This window comes from Panthera uncia, assembly GCF_023721935.1.
Source record: "Panthera uncia isolate 11264 chromosome C1 unlocalized genomic scaffold, Puncia_PCG_1.0 HiC_scaffold_4, whole genome shotgun sequence".
Taxonomy (NCBI): Eukaryota; Metazoa; Chordata; class Mammalia; order Carnivora; family Felidae; genus Panthera; species Panthera uncia.
The window spans coordinates 56,668,730-56,690,017 of NW_026057585.1; the positions used below are offsets into that span (position 1 = coordinate 56,668,730).

The 21,288-nt window shown below is 42.0% G+C and overlaps 1 pseudogene; it reads right to left on the minus strand.

Annotated features, from left to right (window-relative positions):
- Nucleotides 1-9,117: 9,117 nt before the first annotated feature.
- On the minus strand, nucleotides 9,118-19,459 carry LOC125913673 (bridging integrator 3-like; annotated as a pseudogene).
- Between the last annotated feature and the right edge of the window lie 1,829 nt (nucleotides 19,460-21,288).

Genomic DNA, 21,288 nt, shown 5'->3' on the forward strand with positions numbered 1-21,288 from the left:
AACAGTGTTTATATCAGAAATTCAAAGTACAATATTCATAAAACATGTATTCTATGGGATGTTAACAGATGTTCTAAGTCCCATGGTCAGTTGTGATTTGGAATATGCCGTTGAACTAGGTACAGACTTTGAGCGTATTTCTTTAGAACTACGGCTTTTCATATGCTAATTTTCATTGTGGGTCTTTAAGGGTATGAGAGAGTAAATTCAGCTTTTCCAAACCTTTCTTTTTCTTTCTTTCTTTCTTTCCTTCTTTCTGTCTTTCTTTCTGTCTTTCTTTCTTTCCTTTTCTCTTCTCTTCTCTTCTCTTCTTTTCTTTTCTTTTTTTTTTCTAACCAGGCATCCTAAAGGACTCATGCTCCATAATCACACTGGGAAATATTGGCCAAGACAGACAGAACATACAGGACTACAGGATGCCCAGCACAGCTTTGATCCCTCTGGTTCTTACCAGTAGGGAAACTGTTGCTTCATTAACTCATCACTATATATGAAAGCCAAGATTTTTTTTAATCCCATACAAATCAAAGTCTGTGTGACAATGACCCATAGTAATTGATGGTTTTATCTATGTAAAGTCATTGAAGAGTTTTCCTTCAAGCCTTCAAACAGCTGGCTTGTTAGAAGGGCTGGGCTTCAACCCCTGGTTTTGTAAGTATTTCAAAGACCATCTGGATTATAATCTATTGCCTTATAAGTAAGGAGGCAGCCCATGTGGTGGCTTCGAGCTCCACAGTGATGGGAAAAATCACCTCAATTCTCTACGCCTCAGTTTATAATTTTGAAAAACAGGATATTATTATACACTCCTCTAAGATTCTACAATATCATATCCTAGGCCAGCCTGGAGAATACTCAGTGTCAGTCCTCTGAATTTGGTGAGGCAGGAAGCCATGGTTTCCAGAACAGAATTTCATAGTTTCAGGAGGACTCTGCATTCAGTGATACCTGGGCAGTAATGTAAGGCAGGCAGAATGGATGAGCCAAGTGGATAAGAGTAGTATCTCCATCTAGCCTAAGGCTTCTTGAAAGAAAGTAAGTATAACAGCATGTGTTCAATTGAATTAATTTTTTTTTTAATTTTTTTTTTCAACGTTTATTTATTTTTGGGACAGAGAGAGACAGAGCATGAACGGGGGAGGGGCAGAGAGAGAGGGAGACACAGAATCGGAAACAGGCTCCAGGCTCCGAGCCATCAGCCCAGAGCCTGACGCGGGGCTCGAACTCACGGACCGTGAGATCGTGACCTGGCTGAAGTCGGACGCTTAACCGACTGCGCCACCCAGGCGCCCCTGAATTAATTTTTTTAATGTTTATTCATGTTTGAGAGACAGAGAGAGACAGAGCATGAGCGGGAAGGGGGCAGAGAGAGGGAGACACAGAATCTGAAGCAGGCTCCAGGCTCTGAGCTGTCAGCACAGAGCCCAACGTGGGGCTCGAACTCATGAACTGTGATACCATGACCTGAGCCGAAGTCTGACGCTCAACCAAATGAGCCATCCAGGCGCCCTTTGTTCAATTGAATTAAAAGAGGCCAGTGGACAAAAAGACTAGGAAGAAAGTTATTTGCATAAATGCAATTTGGCCAACTCAGGAGACTTCCATATCATTACCTCCAAGGCTATAGACTTATACATCCAACTTGCAGGTAAACATCTCCACCTGCCTATCCAACAGACACCTCGAAATAAATGTGTTTAAAACAGAACTTGTGTTTTTGTTCCTCTACATTTCTCTGAAGCAAGGCACTTCTAAGAGACCCCACAGGTCCAAGGAGGCATTTTCCTGCCCTAGGCTGGACAGTCCTGATGGCATTTTCCTAAGTGGACAGGAGAGAACCACCAGGAACTGTATCCTTTATCTTCCATGTTTTCACTTGTTCTCTCTTATTTAATCCCTCATAAAAACCACAAATAATTGTGTCATTATCCCTATGTTTACAAATGCTAAGAGGTGTAACTCCAGAGAAGTAAATGATTGCTCAAGGTCACATAGCCAGGAAGTCTGGGAGCTGGAATCTGTACCTACGCTTGACTCCAAAGCCCACGTTCCTTGGACGAGGCTGTCTGTCAGAGTTGGTGCAAATGATGGCAGAGCACAAGGCTGGCGAGCTCCGGGTCTGGGGAAAGGCTGCTCCTTGTTCTGGGTGGTACATTCTGTCACAAGTGAGCATCTCAGAAGTACTGGCTGTCACTGGAAGAAAGTTGTAGAACTGTCAAGCAGGGAAAGAGATGTTAGGGTCCAGGTTCAGCAAGTGTCTCATGTGATAGATTAGCAGTGCTGTGCTCCCTCTACACGTTACCAGAGAGCCTCGCTCACACACACACTGTAGCTCATCCCACTACCTTCCTCCCTCCCCCCTCACGTCCTTCTCACTCTCTTGGTCTCTCTCACACGCATACACACAACACTCCCTCTGCCCAATTTCTGTGGGCAATGATAAAAACATACAAGATTTATTTTGAGTTACCAGACAGCTATCCCCAGCTCACATTTTATAGCTCTCATTTACTGAACACCTATTATGAGCATCTGCTCCTCATGCCCAGCCCAATTTAATTCTCACAACATTCCTCTGACATAGGTGTTATCTATTACATTTTGAAGATGAGGAAACTGAGGCACAGAAAGATGCAAAATTGTTCACGGTCACACAGCTAGTAAGAATGGAGGAGTAGAGGAGAGGATACCCAGATGCAAACCCAGGTCTGTCGGGCTCCAAAGCCCAGGATTTGGCTGGGGCACCTGGCTGTCTCAGCAGGCTCTCTCCGTGTGGTGCTGGGTAGACAATCCCATCAAGACAGCTTCTTGATGAAGAAAACTAATTTTAAAAATCACTGATCCCTTCATTGCCTTAAACTTAACCCTCACAGCAGCTGAAAAAGTGCATATCGAAGAGTTCTTATCCCTTTTCTTTGGAGCAGAAAAAAAAAAATCTAATGAATGCTATTTCATCCTGGCTCACCTAAGAGTTAGTTGAGTGAGGAAAGCAGGAAGCATTTCCTGCTGCCAAAGACAAGTTCCAGAGACCTCCCTCCAGTGCAGCAACAGTGACACCGTGTGGCCAAGTCAGGTCTCCCCAGCCCCTCCCTGGATCCCCTCCCACACTCAGACGCTCAGGAGGGGGGGTTGTTAAGGAGGACAGAATCTTTGAGAAAGAACCAGCCATTGGGTTGGGATAGCTGCTGGTGGAGTTCATTTTGCTTTCATCAGAAGACAAATCCTGTGGTAAACAACCAAATACAAAGCTAGTTCGTGGCATGGGAGAACAGGAAATTAGACATCTTTTTTCTGATTTCTGCATTTGCTCATTTATCAGTTTCTATATCCCTTACTTTGTCCCAAATATACTTATAGGCAGCTTTAAAAAGATACATTGGTGTTCAGTTAGGTAATTGGTTTTATAATTTGGTGGGTAAGGTGAAGCAAAGATAAACAATGCCAGAAAAACAGGTCCAGAAATAAAGTATATACAATATGCATAACTAGAAACTGTAATCCAAGGGCATGGATAGGACATAGATTTGTCTCTGGGTCTTTGATAGGCCAATGGAAATCTGGGAGCCTCATTGGTTACAGACTAGGAGATAAAAACGAACCATAAGCCAAAGAGGAACACAACTGCTCTTCAGGCTAACAGCAGGGAGAGAAAACCCTCCCGAAGTCCTCATAGACCTTTAGGTCATAAATACTGTCAGTACACACATAGCCTAACTGGCCCAGATGATCTTTCTCTGGGGCTCAGCAACTCAGAAAATGCTTACGCTCAACTCACCCTTCCACCTTTGCGTTCTTAAAATAGTGCAAGGCTTTTCTTTCTTTCTTGTTTCATTATTAGTCTTGATTGTGTTTGTGTGTTTAGAACACTTTGTGCTTCCCCTTTAAATGATTGCTGCCAATTAGTTGTGTTGGTCTCAAATGCAATAAGATTCCATTTTAAGAAGTCGATGCAGGGCTTTTACTGAGGAACACAATAAATTAATCATTAAATCAATTGTATTGATTGGACCTTACAAGACATGAAAAATTGCAGTGTAAGAGATATTTCCTCCAAGGGGTAGGAAGGGACTTCAGCATCCTAGGGGAGCTTGAGTCAGTATTCCCTTATAATGTCGTTCTATCCCTTCTCTGGATGTTACTTTTGTTTATCCACTCTAAAATAAATATGGAGATCATTTAATTTTAAACATCTACCCTAAATAACAGTTTTCATTTATGGAGTACTCACTAAGCACTCCACACTATACTTAGTGCTCTTATACATCATCTCACGTAATTCTAACAATAAATCTGTGAGGAACCTGTTCCTATCCCCATTCTGTAGATGAGAATACTGAGGCTAGTGAACCTAGAAACTTGCTCAAGGTGACCCACCTAATGAGAAGTAATCTCGGGATTTGAACCCTGAGTTCTGAGTAAACCCGAAGCCCATGCTGTCAACACTAAAGTACACCTTAAATTAATAAAAGATATAGGGGTAGGTAGAAAACTCGACAGCACACTTTTCTGCCTCTTGCTGGGCTGTTCATGCTTCCTCCTATTGTGCCAACACAAGTACACAGAAGGGGAGCCAAGATCAGATTTTATTTGGAGGAAAAAGTGAATACTGATTACCAATATCTGGACGACAAGCAGAGACCCAGGTTAAGTACTGAGACACCAAGCAGACCCCAAAGTGGCTCACCAACATGGGAGCTCATAGAGAGGAACACCAAGGAAGGTAGGAGTCATGGGCTGAGTTGTCAGCTGCCCCTATGAAGTGACACAAAGTGTTTTCGGCAGTACCTACCATGATTCGGGGGATATATGGATGTAGTTTTCAACCTTAAAGTTCACATACCTTCAACATGCACCTTAAAATCTCTAAGCCTGGGGGCGCCTGGGTGGCTCGGTCTGTCTGTCAAGCCTCTCACTTCAGCTCAGGTCATGATCTCACAGTTCATGAGTTCGAGCCCCGCGTTGGGCTCTGTGCTGACAGCTCAGAGCCAGAAGCCTGTTTCTGCTTCTGTGTCTCCCTTTCTCTCTGCCCCTTCCCTGCTCATTCTATCTCTCAAAAATAAATAAATGTTAAAAAAAATTTTTTTAAATAATAAACACGGGGCGCCCGGATGGCTCAGTTGGTTGAGTGTCCGACTTCGGCTCAGGTCATGATCTCACAGCTCATGAGTTTGAGCCCCGCGCTGGGCTCTGTGCTGACAGCTCAGAGCCTGGAGCCTGCTTCAGATTCTGCGTCTCCCTCTCTCTACCCCTAACCCACTCGCATTCTGTCTCTGTCTCTCTCAAAAATAAATAAACATTAAAATAATGTTTTAAAATAATAATAAATACATAAATAAAATCTCTAAGCCTGTTTCCTCACCTATAAAATAGGAGTCATAGCCACCGCACAGAGCTGTTGTGAGGTTTAAATGCAATAATGTCTGTGAAGTTCTAGAGAGAGCACCTGGTGGCTAATAAAAGGGTGCCCCTTTCTCCTCTCTCTTAATTTCCCTTAGCAGAGCCTCTATTAAGGAAACTCCGAGCTGGACATTGCCACAAAGCGTTCTTATTCCCTCACTGTTTCCTATGGTTCCAGTCAGTTTATCTCTTTGCATGCTAAATAGCCTGCCCTCGATCTGAAATCCAGCTTTGCCACTTTTACTCTCAAGGGAATCTCCACTCATGGACCAGGTACCAAAGGGTAATCTGCCAGTAATCCTCACAAGTGTCGGGAGGGGTGGGGGTGCTGATGACAAAGGTGTCTGCTTTGTTTCCTGACTCTGCTCATTTTCACGTGACCAAGCCATCTGGTCTCAGAAGACTGGTCTTGATTTCCAAGGAAGCAAAGACAGAAAGAAACCAAGGCCGATCTCCCCCACTACCTTCTCTCCCAGAAGCAGAACCTCTCCCAGGCTTAGGGCCAGAGGTAACTATTTTTCAGGATGAATCACTCAGAAAGACTGATATGAAAGGCAGAAGAGGCACTATTGCTTGACCAAATTCTAGCCACAAAGAAACAAACAAACAGACAACTCAAGTGGGCTTTTCTTTTGCTGGGCACATTTGACAGATGTGTACCTGTCGGCCCATGAAAAGTAAAGGTGGTTACTTATTCATGCCACCACCTCTTGAGGAGGCCAGAACTAAAAGGAGAAAAAGAAAAGTCTCCATCACAGCTGCAACAGCGTTTAAAGGATGGCTGAGTATTCAGCTGAGATTTGAACTTGAAATTCTGGTACCAGATACAGTTTAGGATTCTAGGGAGGAACAGGAAATGGCCTAGCTCAGAGTATTTCTTTTCACTTCTTGAGTCCATTTATTTTATGGTTCTGACCGCATGCCAAAGCCATTTGGAATTTTCAAGAGTTTAAATAGCGAGGTCCAATTAATAAGGCATAAAACTGCAGCTTCCTCACCCCCGTGCATTTAGCGAGCCCTTCTCTGTTCTGAATGTCTGATTGATAGGAGACACTTGCAGCCTGTGTCTCCAAATCCACGCCAAGGATGGGAGCAGTCAGAGTGGTAGTGGTCTCCAGCATGGCTTTGTGTGTTTGGAACCATTTGAGCAGTCATGTTAAGATGAATTACAGTGCCTCATGGACATGTGTCTATGATTGGAATAGGATGAAAGTTCTGGTACTTTTATTTCTTTCTGAGACATTCTGGAACATTTTAGCAGTGAATGTGTCTCCTGGCTTTTTTGGGCTACAAACTGTGCACGTATTATTTTAATAATGAGGCATTCTGCTGAGGAATTAATGAGATAGAATTGCGGGGTTCAAAGTGACAATTAAAGCTGTTGTTTGTTTGTTTGTTTGTTTCTCCCGGAGATGTATTCATCTCTTTCAAAATGATTAGTAAAAAAAAAAAAAAAAAGCTCATGTTTAGATTTTACCTTTACTCGAACAGAGTCAAACTGGCAAGTATATGGGAAACAACTTGGTTCCAGGAATATTCGATCATATTTAATGGGAGAGTACATTAAATCTTTCCTCTTATGTGTTTTTTCCCCCTTATTGAACTGGTTTTAGGTTATAGCAGGTATTCACAATCCTATGTAGAAAGCTAAAAAATCTCTTTTTTTTTTTTTTTTTTTTGCTGAAGCTTTTAGGATTGGGTGGGGGAGGCAGGAGAGGATGCAGTGAGGACCTGTGATCTTTTCCCTACATAATTTGTAGATTACACAAGCCCTTGTGCCTTTAATAGATGATTCCTCGTTAGACAGCACAACAGAAAAAAATAATTGTCCTCTATTATCCTTGAGAGGCAGGGCCAAGTATTCCCCCCCAAGACATTATCATATCAAACAACTACTTTAAACCCAACGCGAAACACAGGCTTTATGGGAAACCTTTGGATTTCTCACTCCTGCCAAAGGAGTTCTAAAAGATGAGCCCCTTTGTTATGGATGGCTCTGGAGTTCCTCTAATAGGTGTACCAGATGAAAGATGACTAAAGGCATCCCAGATGGAAGAGTTGGCTAACAGCAGCGCCATAAATACCTGATGGATATACAAGCCTCTTGGCGTGAAATATGGTCTTTGCTCTGATTTACACTTTTAGGACATATTTAAAAGAATGCCACATTTGCTGGGGGGCGGGGTGGGCATTAATAAAATAAATTCAGATCTGTGGAGAGAAGGTAAACAGAATCTCTACTCCTTGACACATACATTGTTGCTTTTCCTCACTGGGGCCCCACTTTCTAAGGACACCATCACTTTTCTGAACAGAAGTTTTTGCTGGAGAGGGTGAACGCCATTTGTCTAGATTAACTCTGAGCTATTTTGCTGGATGTATAAGTGATGATGTTACGGAAATAGGGCTGAGTCCATAGATGGGACTCTTTATTTTCATACCCTTTTACTTATGGCTTGCTTACCTTTGTCACACTGTTGGTGACAGTGCTGAATCTGGTACTTAGTAGGCACTCAGTAAATACTTGTTTATCTGGGCCTCAGTTTTTTCATCTACAGAGTGAGAGCGAGTTCTACGCCATAAGGACCAAAACCATGTTTAACAAGAACCTCTGTGGGCTATATTCTTTGCTCACACCTGCCTGGACAAGTGCAGGACAGAAGGCAAGTGAGTAACAACACATCAACATGTGAAGAGGTCATAATGTAGTGAAGGTAAACAAACCTGAATTCAGGTCCCAACTCAGCTACTTGCTAGCTTAGCTGGCCTGGGAAACATACTTGGCTTCCAGTTGCCAATTTGTAAAATGGAATCTTAGAAGTTTCTACCTCATATTGAAAACATCAAATAAGATGATGCTTTAAAGCTCTGAAGAAATTGCCTGCATATTGTAAGTACTCTATAAATCTCAGTCAGCACCTTGGCTGGACTTCATGAAACCTAGTGCCTAGAATGAGCTCTTCACTACCTTTCCCTGATCTAACCATGTCTGGGATGTTATTTTTATTTGTGGACATCACAACTTCGATATGTATTGTTACATACAAAAAAAAAGACAAAGTTTTGAAATTATTTTATATGAAAAATGGTTGAACCACCTAATAGCTCGGTTTAAAGGGAAAAAATCCACCACTATAACACATATTTGAAGAAGTATTTAAGTCCGAAGGGAATTAAAAAAATTTTTTTTAACATTTATTCATTTTTGAAGGACAGAGAGAGAGCACAAGTTGGGGAGGGGCAGAGAGAGAGGCAGACACAGAATCCGAAGCAGGCTCCAGGCTCCGAGCTGTCAGCACAGAGCAGGACGCGAGGCTCAAACTCAGGAACCTGTGAGGCCACACCCGAGGCAAGGTCGGACGCTCAACTGACTGTGCCACCCAGGTGCCCCTGTCTGGAGGGATCTTTAAGGGCAAAACTAGCACCATGTGGCAGGAGGTAGACACCATTTCTATCTAGAAGAGGATTGTCTGATATTTAAGGCTTTGTGAAATGAAATGTTCTCTTCTGTGTAGGCATTAATCTCCTGCCACTCAAGAGAGTAGACCTCCTTTCTGCCTGACATGGATCCAAGCATAAGGTAGAGGACTGGACTTCCTTCAACCTTAAATGTTCTGTGACTCCGCAGAACAATCAGCCGGCTCACTCCCCTAATGTTATATACTGAATGGCAAATATCCAGACAGATGCCGACTTCCAGCCACTTAATGGTAATGTGTGCTATGGATTCACTTGGCTAATTCCATTCCATTTATAGAAAGTCACCGCTTCACTGTGAGCTTCTCCAGGTGCCCCCCCCCCCTTGTGTGCAGGGCCAAGCCCTTCACATTTGTTCTTGACTCTGTTCCCGCCCATATTCTCTAGAGTTAGATCTGAAGCCTCTTCCTCTCTAACTTCTTGCTTCCTGGAAAAACAAAAGGAGTCAAACCTCCCCTAAAAACAGGCGGTGAGCCCTCTTGTGGGCTCCCCTATCTAACACTTCATTTTTCATTTTGTGTCTCAGTGCAGTCTTGCTGCCTCCCATTACTCACCTCCCGCTTAATTCTCAGTCTACCTAACACATGACTGAAACAACTCCAGGAGACACTTCTCAGACCTTGCATACCTCCAAACCGATAGACATCTTTCAGACCTCCGCATACTACGCTTCTCTTATGCTCATCTGTCTGGGCTTTCTCTGCCCACCACTATCACACGTGTAGATATACTGTGGCAACAGGGAAAAGTGCCCTAAACACAGCAACAGATTAGCAATACTGCGAAGATAAGACATTTTGAGGACGTATAAAAGAAACGACCAGAGTGATTCACTTTGGCTCTCTGTAGCCTAAGGATAATGTTGGTGGTGAGGCCTAACAGCATTCTGCAAGGCCTTACATGCCAGGCTAAGGGACTGAGAATGGTTTATATCTGCAACAAGAAGCCAGTTCATGTTTCTTAGTAGAAAACGGTCATGACCTTTAATTATGATACACTGGATTGAAGACTTGGGTGAGAAAATCGTTAAGGGGTAGGTATTTATTTTCTGAATCCTTCTCTCTGCTTGCTACCTAGTAATCTGTATTATTTCACCTGAGATGGTATTCAACGTGCACACCTGCTTGACTTCAGAAGAGAGACTAATAATATCATCACTATCCTGATGAGTTTCCCAAAGTATGGGCATGGGACACTGACGGTCCTAGATGGTGTGGGGTGGGCTAGAGAAAGCATACATAGCTTTGCACCACATAAAGAGAATTTCTCTCTCTCTTTTTTTTTAACGTTCACTTCTTTCTGAGAGAGAGTGCGTGCAAGCAGGGGAGAGGTGGCGGGGGAATGGGGTTGGAGAGGACCCCAAAGAGGCTGTACACTAACAGCAGAGAGCCCGATGCAGGGTCCAAATCCATGAACCATGAGATCATGACCTGAGCCAATTCGGACACCTAACCAACTGAGCTGCCCAGGCACCTCCATAACAAGAATTTCAATTCTTTCGATCTGTTTGATTCCATCAAAGAGAAAAACATCATTTTGGTTCTCCATGTCTTTGGCACTGCTCTAAACACTTAGCTAATCTTCCACTTTCATGAGGAAAGTATTCCTTGGACACAGAGCCTCCCAGACACAAGACTCTACAGCAAGAATTCAATAACCCTATTGCGTTTTCATTTATTTACTTTTGTTATTACCATCTATTTGTGGCAAGTGAAATTGCTTTCCATTTATGATGGCACCATACATCTTCCTTTTAAAATGCACTCGTGTAAGTAAAATTTGGGAAGGAGAGGAACTGATTTGCAGAAAAATGTACAAGTGCACGCAGATATGGTGAAACACGAAAGGGAACACTAGTTAAGAGAATTCGGAAAACCATAATTTGGTAGAAAATGTGGAACTTGGCATCAGACAAAACTGGCTTCATATCCAGGGCCTGCTGAATAATGTAAAGCAGTTTCCTTAAACTGTTTCGGTCTTCACGTCTTCATTTGGAAAAATGAAGAAAATAAGACTTACTTAATAGGTCTGTAGAGAGGAAGTAAAAGAGGAAATATTTAAAAAGCACAGAGCACAACACAGTGCCAAGCACAAAGTAGACACAGGGTTCATTTCAGCCCCCCATTCCCATTCCTCCCCACCCCACCACCTGCTGACTGCTCAGCTTGGCCCCTGCCCCTGTTCCTAGGGTCCCCCTTTCACAGTGTAACCTGTGGGCAGGCTCTTGCATCTGACAGTTTCTGAGTGAGTTCTCTTCTTGCCAGTTTCTCCACTGACAAGCTGGCAAGGGGCCTGCCCTCGAGCTTCCAGGAGGATGAATTGACTGATTGCAGGAGCTCCCAGGCAAGACCTCCTCACAGACACCCCTTTTCCTCCTATGTCAAGGAGTAGAGTCATTTCATTTGTTGCTCCTCCTCTCCCCTTCTATGTGCAAAGCAGCTAACAACATGCTCTTTCATTGGATTTTCCATGGAGTAGTTCAGGAGCCCAAACCAGTGCAGTCAAAACAGGGAGAACCAGCTGCGCTCTGGCTTCTTCAGGAGTCTTCAGATACAAAGTCAAATCCTACTGTACCTCTTACAAGCTTGGGAAAGACGATTTCCTTGTCGGAATCACAATGTTCTTACCTGGAAAATGGAATCGTTAAGGCCTTCTCCTTAGGGTCACTGTGAAAACATAAAGGCTTCTCCCACGGTGCCCGGCACCTGATACGAAGGCTGCCTTGCAGTACTGGTCCTCTCTGAGCATGGCTTCGTTCACAGGTAGAACCACCTGTTCAGAGCTGAAAAGAATTTGGAGATTATTCCATTTCTCTGTCATCAGAAGCAAGAAACTTCTCCGGTATTAAAACTTCCCACTCTCTGGCTGGAGACTCCCTACCTTGAAAGGTAGTGAGTTTTATTGTTTGCTACCAATTTGATTCAAATACTGAGTCTAAATTTGTCTTCATTGTTTGTCTGTTGTTCTTTCTGGAGCAAGCCTACGTAAGCAGAAGATTTAATGATTTATTTGTTGTTACTATTCTGTTTTCCGATTGTTTCCCATCTGTTATTTCCCCAACCTCTCCTGTTCCTGTGAAGGATTTTCCCACCGCCTTTGGCTTCTCAGTAAAAGATAGTTGTCATTTTGGTTTTTTATTTCCCCTTAACCTACAGTTAATCCCATGAGCCTCATTATGGTCATCGTGAAATAGAAAAGACTCCAAGATATTCAGACAAAAATCTTGCATTGTTCTGGGATTTCTGGCCAGAAACAAAAAAGGGGGGACAGTTAACAAGGTAGCATCTAAAAGGGAAGACATCACAAGTTGTCTTCAAAACCTAGACTCCTAGAAATGTTGAGGGAGGAGGGTGGCCACATGGTGGTTGGGGTAAACCATTGCACAGAAGAACAAATTCAGAATGGTATGCCTGGCAGCATACAAGAAGGTCATAATCACACAAGGTAAGATTTGAAAGAGTCCCTGAAGCCTGCTAGCTTTTTCCTTCCACTATAACTGGTGAGGAAGTTGGAAGCTGCTGTGGAGAAGTGATAAGTAACAGCCTCACAAGGGCCGAGTAAGGTCCCAGTTCTCAGACACTTTATCCAGTGCTCTTTCCCCTATACCACACTGTCTCCAGCCCACCCCCCACCACACTCCCTCTTGATGACTGTCCCCATTCTCCAAGTCTCATCTGACCATGTGTGGTGGCGCTAGCTTAGCCTCTTACAGAGTCTGCACAGGATTAGACTTCAAACAAGTCTTTAATCTGTAGCAACAAAAGATACAAGAATCTAGACTATGGGAAGGGGAATCAAGAGAGTCTAGTACAAATCTTCGTTTACAAAGGAAAAAAGAGAGAAGGAAAAAGAGAAGACCAGACCCAACCTGAATTTATTTTCCAAAGGTTACACGTCTTGTTACTGGCAGAGCTGGGATGCAAGTAATAACAATAACTGATTTTACTGAATGGTTATTATGTCAGATACAATGTGTTATGATATATACACCCATTGCCTGTTTATTCCTTTCAACAACTCTGAGGTATGCACAGTTTTGCCTGAATTTTCCAGATGAGGAAACCAAAGCATGGAGCACTTAAACGTTTCATGAGAGATCATACATACATTTAGTTATATGCAAGACATTGGGGATAGAGAAGTGACTAAGTTCTCTCCCTGTCATCCACAGGGAGTACACAGTCTGGTCATAAAGACACTCACATAAATAAATGAGTCTTAGTCACTGTGATGAGTGTGACAATAAGAAATATGGAAGGGCAGTTCAGGAAACAAAGTAACAAATTTCCATCTGATCTACATTACATACAAATCTGAATTCCATTACTTTTTCTTAACATTATCATAAAGGCATTTGCCATGTTATGAAAAGCTTTTTTGTAAGATCCTCATAGTGTTCTATGAAATAGATGAACTGCCATCTACTTAACTGTTTTAAAATATTCACTATTATAAATACTTCATCAGTAAAAATCTTTGAATATTCAACACTTTTTTCTTTTGACCATAAAATACAATTAGCGGCTCAACATGGTCTAATTTCTTTCCCCAAAGCCCCTTTCCTCATTTTATATACAAACAAGCCAAAGTCCAAAATCATTAAGCTGTGTGACCATGTTAATGTTAAGTAATAAGCAGTTGATGTGAGCCTGGAATACAGGTCACACAGTTTCCAAAGTAATGCCTAACGGCTGTAGGAGGAAACTATTCCTCTAAGTCATGGTTTCTCAGTCTTCATACTATTGATATTTGGACCAGGTAGTTCTGTCTTGTGTGAGAGTGTCCTGTGATTGTCAGGGTTTAGCAGCATCCTTTGCCTCTATTCAACAGCACCCCACATCCATACTAGTTCTGACAACCACAAGTACCTCCAGATATTGCCACTGCCCCCTGGGTCAGGGGTGGCAATATGTGCCACTGGTTGAGAACCACTGCTCTGCAAGGTTATCTGCTGCTTGAATTCTGAAAACAGATCCTCATTGACAGCATTGCCAGTAAGAAGTCATCCTTTTCAATACTGAATGTACTTCAGTTCACAACCATATGTGGACAAATAAATCAAGTGTAACTTACATACTAAACCTCAACAAATTCAGGATAAAATACATAGAAGAGTTTCAAGTAGGTTATCCCAAAGAACAAGAGGAAATATATTATTTTGAAAGGCTTGTAGGATTCCTGCTGGTGTCCAAGAGAATATATGATCTGCACGGACAATAAAATGAAGGAAAGGAACATAGAAACAGACATCAACTCCACGGCTATCACGGCCTTCCAAGCTGCTAATCTCCTAAGATTTCTCTGAAAAGACAAACCATATGGAGAGCTTGTTACCTGGCACTAGTGTTTATGAGTCCTTGGATAGTGATACAGGGCCTTGGGAAGACTCTGGCCGTCAGTGGGGGAAGAGTATAAAGCTGGAGGAATCACTTTCAGCTAATGCATAGGTGTCTGGTTTCTTACAACACAGAATTAAGGGAGTCATAATCTTGTAATGGGTCCACATATGTGGCCACTGACTGCATCCTTTGAAACTCTGATTTCAAGAGACCATGGTTACAGGGTGCTAGCTACTATTAAGCAACCCAAATGTACCATTCCATTGCACACACTCTCCTGGCAGCTGCAAGGTATCTAGAAACTGTCCCAGGAGACCACCTCTACCTGCTTCTGGAGACTTTCTCCTGAAAAGCAGCTTCGTGGTATTGTTCTCTTTCTGACCAGGCCTAACTGCCAGCACAAAATCCACTGTTCTGGCTTTGAGGCCTATGAATAGTTCTGTGATATTTTAAGTGGTAGGATATTGACCTGAGTTGAGTCCTGGTTACCTGGGGAAATGACAACTTGGGGTTTTTCCCTGCCCTTGACCTAATGGATACAAGTGGGCTAAACTAGCCTTTGTTATGTTGGGAGGCTGGAGTGAGGAGCCTGTCCAGGCTGGAGGACCATCGCCAGGGCAGGCCAACTTCCCAGATTCACACGTTCTGGGAGGGCAGGGCTTCTTCCAGGGGCAAAAAAAAAAAAAAAAAAAAAAAAGAAAACGAGTCTTTGAAGTGGAAAGGAAATGAGGGTCAGTGAACTCCCCAGGATGGGTCTTTTGGAGGTGGATGTAATCTTAACCATGTAAGCAAGGCTAAGACTTCAAATGAGTTGGCAAAGCTCATGCCCTTTGAAGCCTGGAAGCTTGCTTTTGGCCCTAGGCCAGGATGCACTTTGGGAAGTTCTTTGGAAATAAGAAAGCCTCTGGGGCTCTTCCTATACTGCTTACCTGGGTCTGCAGATTCTTGCTACTGGGTGGGGACAGCACTATCTGCTTGAGGCTTCTGGCGTCAGGCTCACTGGAAAAGGCTGCTGAGGTAGAGTGGGAGCTGCCTCTATCCCTAGTGGGAGCTGCCTCTATCCTTAGCCTTCTCCCATGGGAGGGCTTTTTGCTGAGCTGATGCCTTCACCAAAGCTTGAAAAGAGTGGAAAAATTGACTAGTGTCCCAGGAGTCTTCCAAAGGTGACAGGGATTCAGTTACCAGCCACAATAGAGGAAGGCTCTGAGTTTACTCAGTCTGGCCTCATTCTCCCACTCCCGCTGCTCATCCAGGTATCCAGGCTGGCCAAACTGTTGGGTCAAGTCTCCAAAGATCTTATGCATTTCAGGCTATTATACCACCTGTACTTAAATCAAGGACTCAAAGCTGAGCTAGAATTAATGTAGTGAACTATTGTAGAACTGCTATCTTATACAGGAGCTGCTTGTTCTTGGCTTTAGAATCATCCCATGCAGGCCAAAGCTTTGCTTAAGCCTGGTGGAGTTTCACCGGCAGTGGCCCCAACTTATCCTTTTCCTTGTATTTTTCCACCCTGGCCTACAATCTCCTACAATCTTACCAGGACTGCTCTGCCATTTCACCAGCATGTAAGGTTAAGGAAGACACTGCCAAACTTTTTAAAGGGCTCAACCACAGTCTTCTGGATCTGGTTCACCTTTTTCTGGTTGAGGGCATCCACCCATTTGTGGCCATGTCCAGTGCTGTCACCAAGTTCAGAAAGCCCTGGTCTTGCTCACAAAGAGGGATGGAGAATAAGTCCGAGGGTATCTCTTTCTTCTTCATGTTCTTCTGCAGCCTCTTGCTCTGCTCTTCCAGACGCTGGAGTTTTCCATACTTCCTCTCAAAGTTTCTCTCCACTGTTGTGGAGAGAACAACACTGTTGTTGTTTCCTGGGCTGCCCAGGAAGTTGTTTCACTTAGAGTTAAAAATTATGCCACGGATTAATTCAACACAAATATATGTAGAGGATATTACACATGTAAAAAAATCTTGCAGAGGGTTGTATCAATGCAGAAACAAGAAGCTAGGAGCAAGGAAGCATTCTCCCCTACAGGTTTCAGAGGGAATATGGCCCTACAAACACTGGATTTCAAATTTTGTGCCTTCAAAACTGTAACACAATAAATGTTTATTGTTTTAAGTCATCTAATTTGTGGCACTCTGTTATGGAAGCCATAGGAAACTAATGTATATCCTCTACACAAACAATTGCCCAGCAAATTAGAGCATTTCAACTCATTTGTGTTGTTCTAAATTAAACTCCTCTGTGAAGAATGCTCTTCACTATTGCTGGAGGTGCTCAAACACAGGAAGACCATTCGGTGGTGATGTTGTTGAGAAATTTAAGTTATTTCTAAGATTCCCACCTAAACCAGATCTTCTGACCTTCAGTAAGATGTGAAGACCTTGGAGGGGATGCATTCTGGGTTTATATTACAATGTTTGGAGGCGGCTCTGACTCGTGTTACTAGTTCAGTCAGAGTTTTACAAATTTGCCCCGTCTTGGGGAGCCTGGGTGGCTTAGGCGGTTGAGCGTCCTACGTTGGCTCAGGTCATAATCTCGCGGTTTGTGAGTTTGAGTCCCGCGTCAGGCTCTGTGCTGACAGCTCGGAGCCTGGAGCCTGCTTCAGATTCTGTGTCTCCCTCTCTCTCTGCCCCTCCTGTGCTCATGCTCTGTCTCTCTCTGTCAAAAATAAATAAACATTAAAAAAAATTTTAACAAATTTGCCCCATCTGATGAGCTCTCGCCATCAATTAGGAAAAGATTTTTTAAGTGCTGCTAAGATCTTTTTCAATGATATATCCACTTTCAAACAATATTCACCTTCCATGGGCATTGTGGATTTAATTGCTTTGTCTGTTTTTTGCCATTTTTTAGCCCTAGAAGGAAAATGTGTGTTTCAGATATAAAATAACCCTCTTGAACCAAGAAAGCAAGAGGAGACTCACCCAGGCACTCCAACAGAGCCCCAAACTCTTCACCTCCTCTTGGATGACATTAGAGGACAACGGCTGTGGAAACTGCCAACATTATAATGAAGCAAACTGCACCAATTTCAAATTTCTCCCCCTGGGTACGTTTCCTGTTGGAAATGAAGCCCCCTGCCCTTTTATTGTTAAAGAAGTCTCTTTTCCTTTCTCCCGATTATCCCCCAGTATTGAATATTGATTTATCATTTTCATAAAATTGCAAATGGGGGCCTGTTGCCTGAGACCAGTCATAAATTATGAAAATGTGTTCAGCTCCCCTGGAGGGACTGACTTCTTATGGGGAGAGTTTCCCAGAGCTAAACTTAAGTGCTTTGCACGGGTTTGCCAGGTTTGATGTTTCTGACCCTCTGATAAGGAAGGGATTAACATTTGCTAACAACCTAGTAGGGACCAAATTCTTCGCATGTTACTTAATTTAATGCTATTAACACAATGGTGCATAATCACCCTCTGCTTTGACAGAAGACAAAACAGCAGTCCAGGATGGTTTAAAGACTTCTATGGAAGGGACATAGCCAGGTTCAAACCTAACTTTGTCTGCCTCCTGAAATTTAACGCCTTCCCATGTACTGCATTGTCTTTCATTCTAAAGTGGAATAGTAATATCTCAGTAGGGGTGGATAGGGTAGTTTTCATTAACATCAACGTAAGCCTTAGGCTCTTCAAGTTCTGATAGATTTGCTCCAAGGAGCCATTAAGAAAGGCCACTGATCCAAGGGTTATAAATTAACACTTTCTTCATACAGAGCTATAAGCAGCTATTTAAAACCTGGATAATATCGTCCTTAAAATAAGTATCAGTTTTCTGGGTATTTATGCTCTGTCACTCTTGGTTTTTCCATCCTTGACTCCATTAATAGAATTTTTCTTAATTCCTTTTCTCTTTTTATGGCTTTGCAAGGGGCTAATTTGCAGGCAAAATTGCTAATTTTACAGTTGCTTTCTGCTTTGTCAGCATGAGGCTGACTCTCAGAGTTATTAATAGAAGAATAGGATTCCCTTTTCATCCTTTTGCTCTTGACTGTTGTAGGAGGTGGGACAAAATCCATTATTTAATAACATTTGTTCTTCTTGAAAGGTCATCATTCCGGCCTTTCAGTTTCCACTCAACTATAGCAGTATCAGCAGCAACAGCAGCCACTTTCTCTTCCTGAAAGGCTTCTGGAATTCTTCCAGGTTATACAGTTGATGTAAAACTGTCTTTGAGATCCACCTTGGGAATGGGGTCCAGCTGGGAAATTTTCTCAGTATTTCTGTGCATTTTCTAAGGAGTAATTTCTAGCTGTAAGTATTCATAAGTGTCCTAGTCACCTACACTCCTGGAATTGATACTGAATTTGGGATACTCACTTAGGAATTGCATTTGGCCACTATAGCAGAGGATAGAAATAACAGTGTCTGAAACAAGATGGAAATTGATATTTTGCATAAAATATATCTTAAAGTAGACACTCAGGATTGGTACAGTAAACTCACACTGTCATCAGGGACCCAGGGTCCTTCTGCTGTCCAGTTTTATTGTCACTATCATGTGGTTTCCATCTTCAAGGTTGACCTATGGTCTCAGCCACTGCTCCCAGGACTGTGAATACATCATTCTAAGAAGGTCAGAACATATGAGCAAAGAGTAAAAAGGGACAGATTGAGCTGTCTATCTGTTTCTGATGGAACTTTCCAGCAGTCCTCCTAACAATTTCTGTTTGTGTCCTCAAGCTGCAAAGGAGGCTGGGAACCACAGTGTTCTGTCTGGGTGCTTGCTGCCTCTAATAAAACCCAGGTTCTCTTACTACAGAGAAAGGGGAGGACAATATTAGAGAGGCCAGCTGTCTGCTGCATAGGACCAAGAGAATGACTAAATAAATTAAGCCAATGTGACTTTATCAAGCACCTATTTTATGTTTACAAATGAATAGAAAGTTTTGATTCATTTCTTTAAGGAACCAAAGGTTACCTACCTTTTGCTCATGCCTTCTTCTTAGCCTAGAGTGCTAAGGCTCACCTAAAAACGTGCTCACCTAAAACACGCATTAATTATTCATTTCCTGCTCACCTAAAAACGTGCATTAATTATTCAAAGTTGTTCTCAAATATCACTGCTGTCCGATGCTTCCCTGAAAGACTGTTCCCAGGAAGAATTCATTGACTACTCAGCTCTGTCCCTATACACTTTATCCTTACTTCTATTATGCCACTTACTTCCTGGGAGGTGGAGGCGGTATACTGAAGTGAAGAGAGGCAGGTACCACACCCCCACGTCTGCCACCTACTAGCATCGGGCCACATACTTTTGCCCTTTGAGTTTTCTGTCTTCAGAATAGAGATCTAGAGATCGCTCAATTCCACCTCTAGGGCTCTTGCAAAGATTAAATGAGATAATGTGTGCAAAGCACAGCTTCAGGCAATACTTACTTTAGTTTATCTCAGCATGCTGTTTTATGTGCCCTTTATGAGTTCCAGAAAAAAGAAATAAACTTCTAAGCCACTATTATTTTGTGGGGTTTCTTTTTAGAACAATGAACAGAAATTTAATATTCTAATTAGTAAAGTTTGTGGAGATCTATTATTTAAATACCTTTCCTTAAAAGCCTATTTAAAGATACACCTCATGGGGCACCTGGGTGGCTCAGTCAGTTAAGCATCTGACTCAGGTCATAATCTCCCTGCTCGTGGGTTCGAGCCCTATGTTGGGCTCTGTGCCGACAGTTCAGAGCCTGGAGCCTGATTCAGATGCTGTGTCTCCCTCTCTCTCTGCCCCTCTCCTGCCCATACTTTGTCTCGTTCTCTCAAAAATAAATAAACATTAAAATTTTTTTAAATAAATAAGTAAATAAATAGAGATATACCTCATGCAAAGGAGAAAGATATCAAAATTCAGTGGTCAAAAGTGGGGAAGTTTAATATGAAAAGACACAATGAACACTAACCCATGCAGCTGAGAATTGAGCCTAAATAATGATAGTTAGAAAACCATCTCTTGGAAATCAAAAATACATAAATGTGAAAATAACAATAGATTAAGTATAATAGAAAGGCATAAAATGTCCAGATCATACAAATAGAAACAAAAAATAGAGCAAAAGAGCATTAATTGATGAAGGTAAAACCATGTGATTTGTCTTCATTTTTCACCAGCGAGTTAATAGAATTATGTTAGAATAGATAGGATTTCATAATATAGCACATATTATGAAATATAAATGTCAGTTACTTAAAGTTATAAATATAATTCTGAATGGAGCTAAAAGCCGACTGTATACCTTTCAAATTTCTAAATGAGAAGAACAATGACAAAATTCTCTACCTATGAATAAAGGTAAAAATTTTTAATTTTTTTAAGTTTATTTATTTATTTTGAAAGAGACAGAGACAGTGTGAGTCGGGGAGGGGCAGGAAGAGAGGGAGAGAGAGAAACCCAAGCAGGCTCCATGCTGTCAGCACAGAGACCAACACAGGGCCCGAACTCACAAAACCATGAGATCATGACCCGAACAGAAACCAAGAGTGAGATGCTCAACTGACTGAGCCACCCAGGCACGTCAAGATGAAATTTTTAATGGAAGGAGAAAGGACATATTCTTTTAAAAATACCAGATGTAAATGGAAAAGACAGATGTAAAACTGTAAGAATTTTGTTAAAGCAATATTTGGTAATTACAATAGAATAAATAAATTTTAGTTTAAATGTTTACATTAAATCAAAATAAAAAGTGATACGTCCAAAACAAAACATCTTCAAAAAAACTGATGAAAAGGAAGGGCAGATGAAAAGCTTGACCAATAAAAAATAAGAATACATTATTATTATTATCAGAAAGACTTGGAATCAAGGTAAAATTGATAAAGTGTCCTAGATAAGGAGGTTTACTAAAAACACAATATCATATGAGACAATAACTAGGGACTTTTAAAGTACTCAAATAAGTTGAACCAAAGTATATAGAGCAAAACTCATGAAAATGGAGGCTAAATAGCTCAGAATTTCTGGCCACAGAGCACTCAAATAATACAAAAGTACTTTCAAATAATAGGTAGATATAAGAAAGCTAGAGAAATAAATACGTAAATAAATAAAAATAGAGCTGAATCAAATTTTATCATCTGT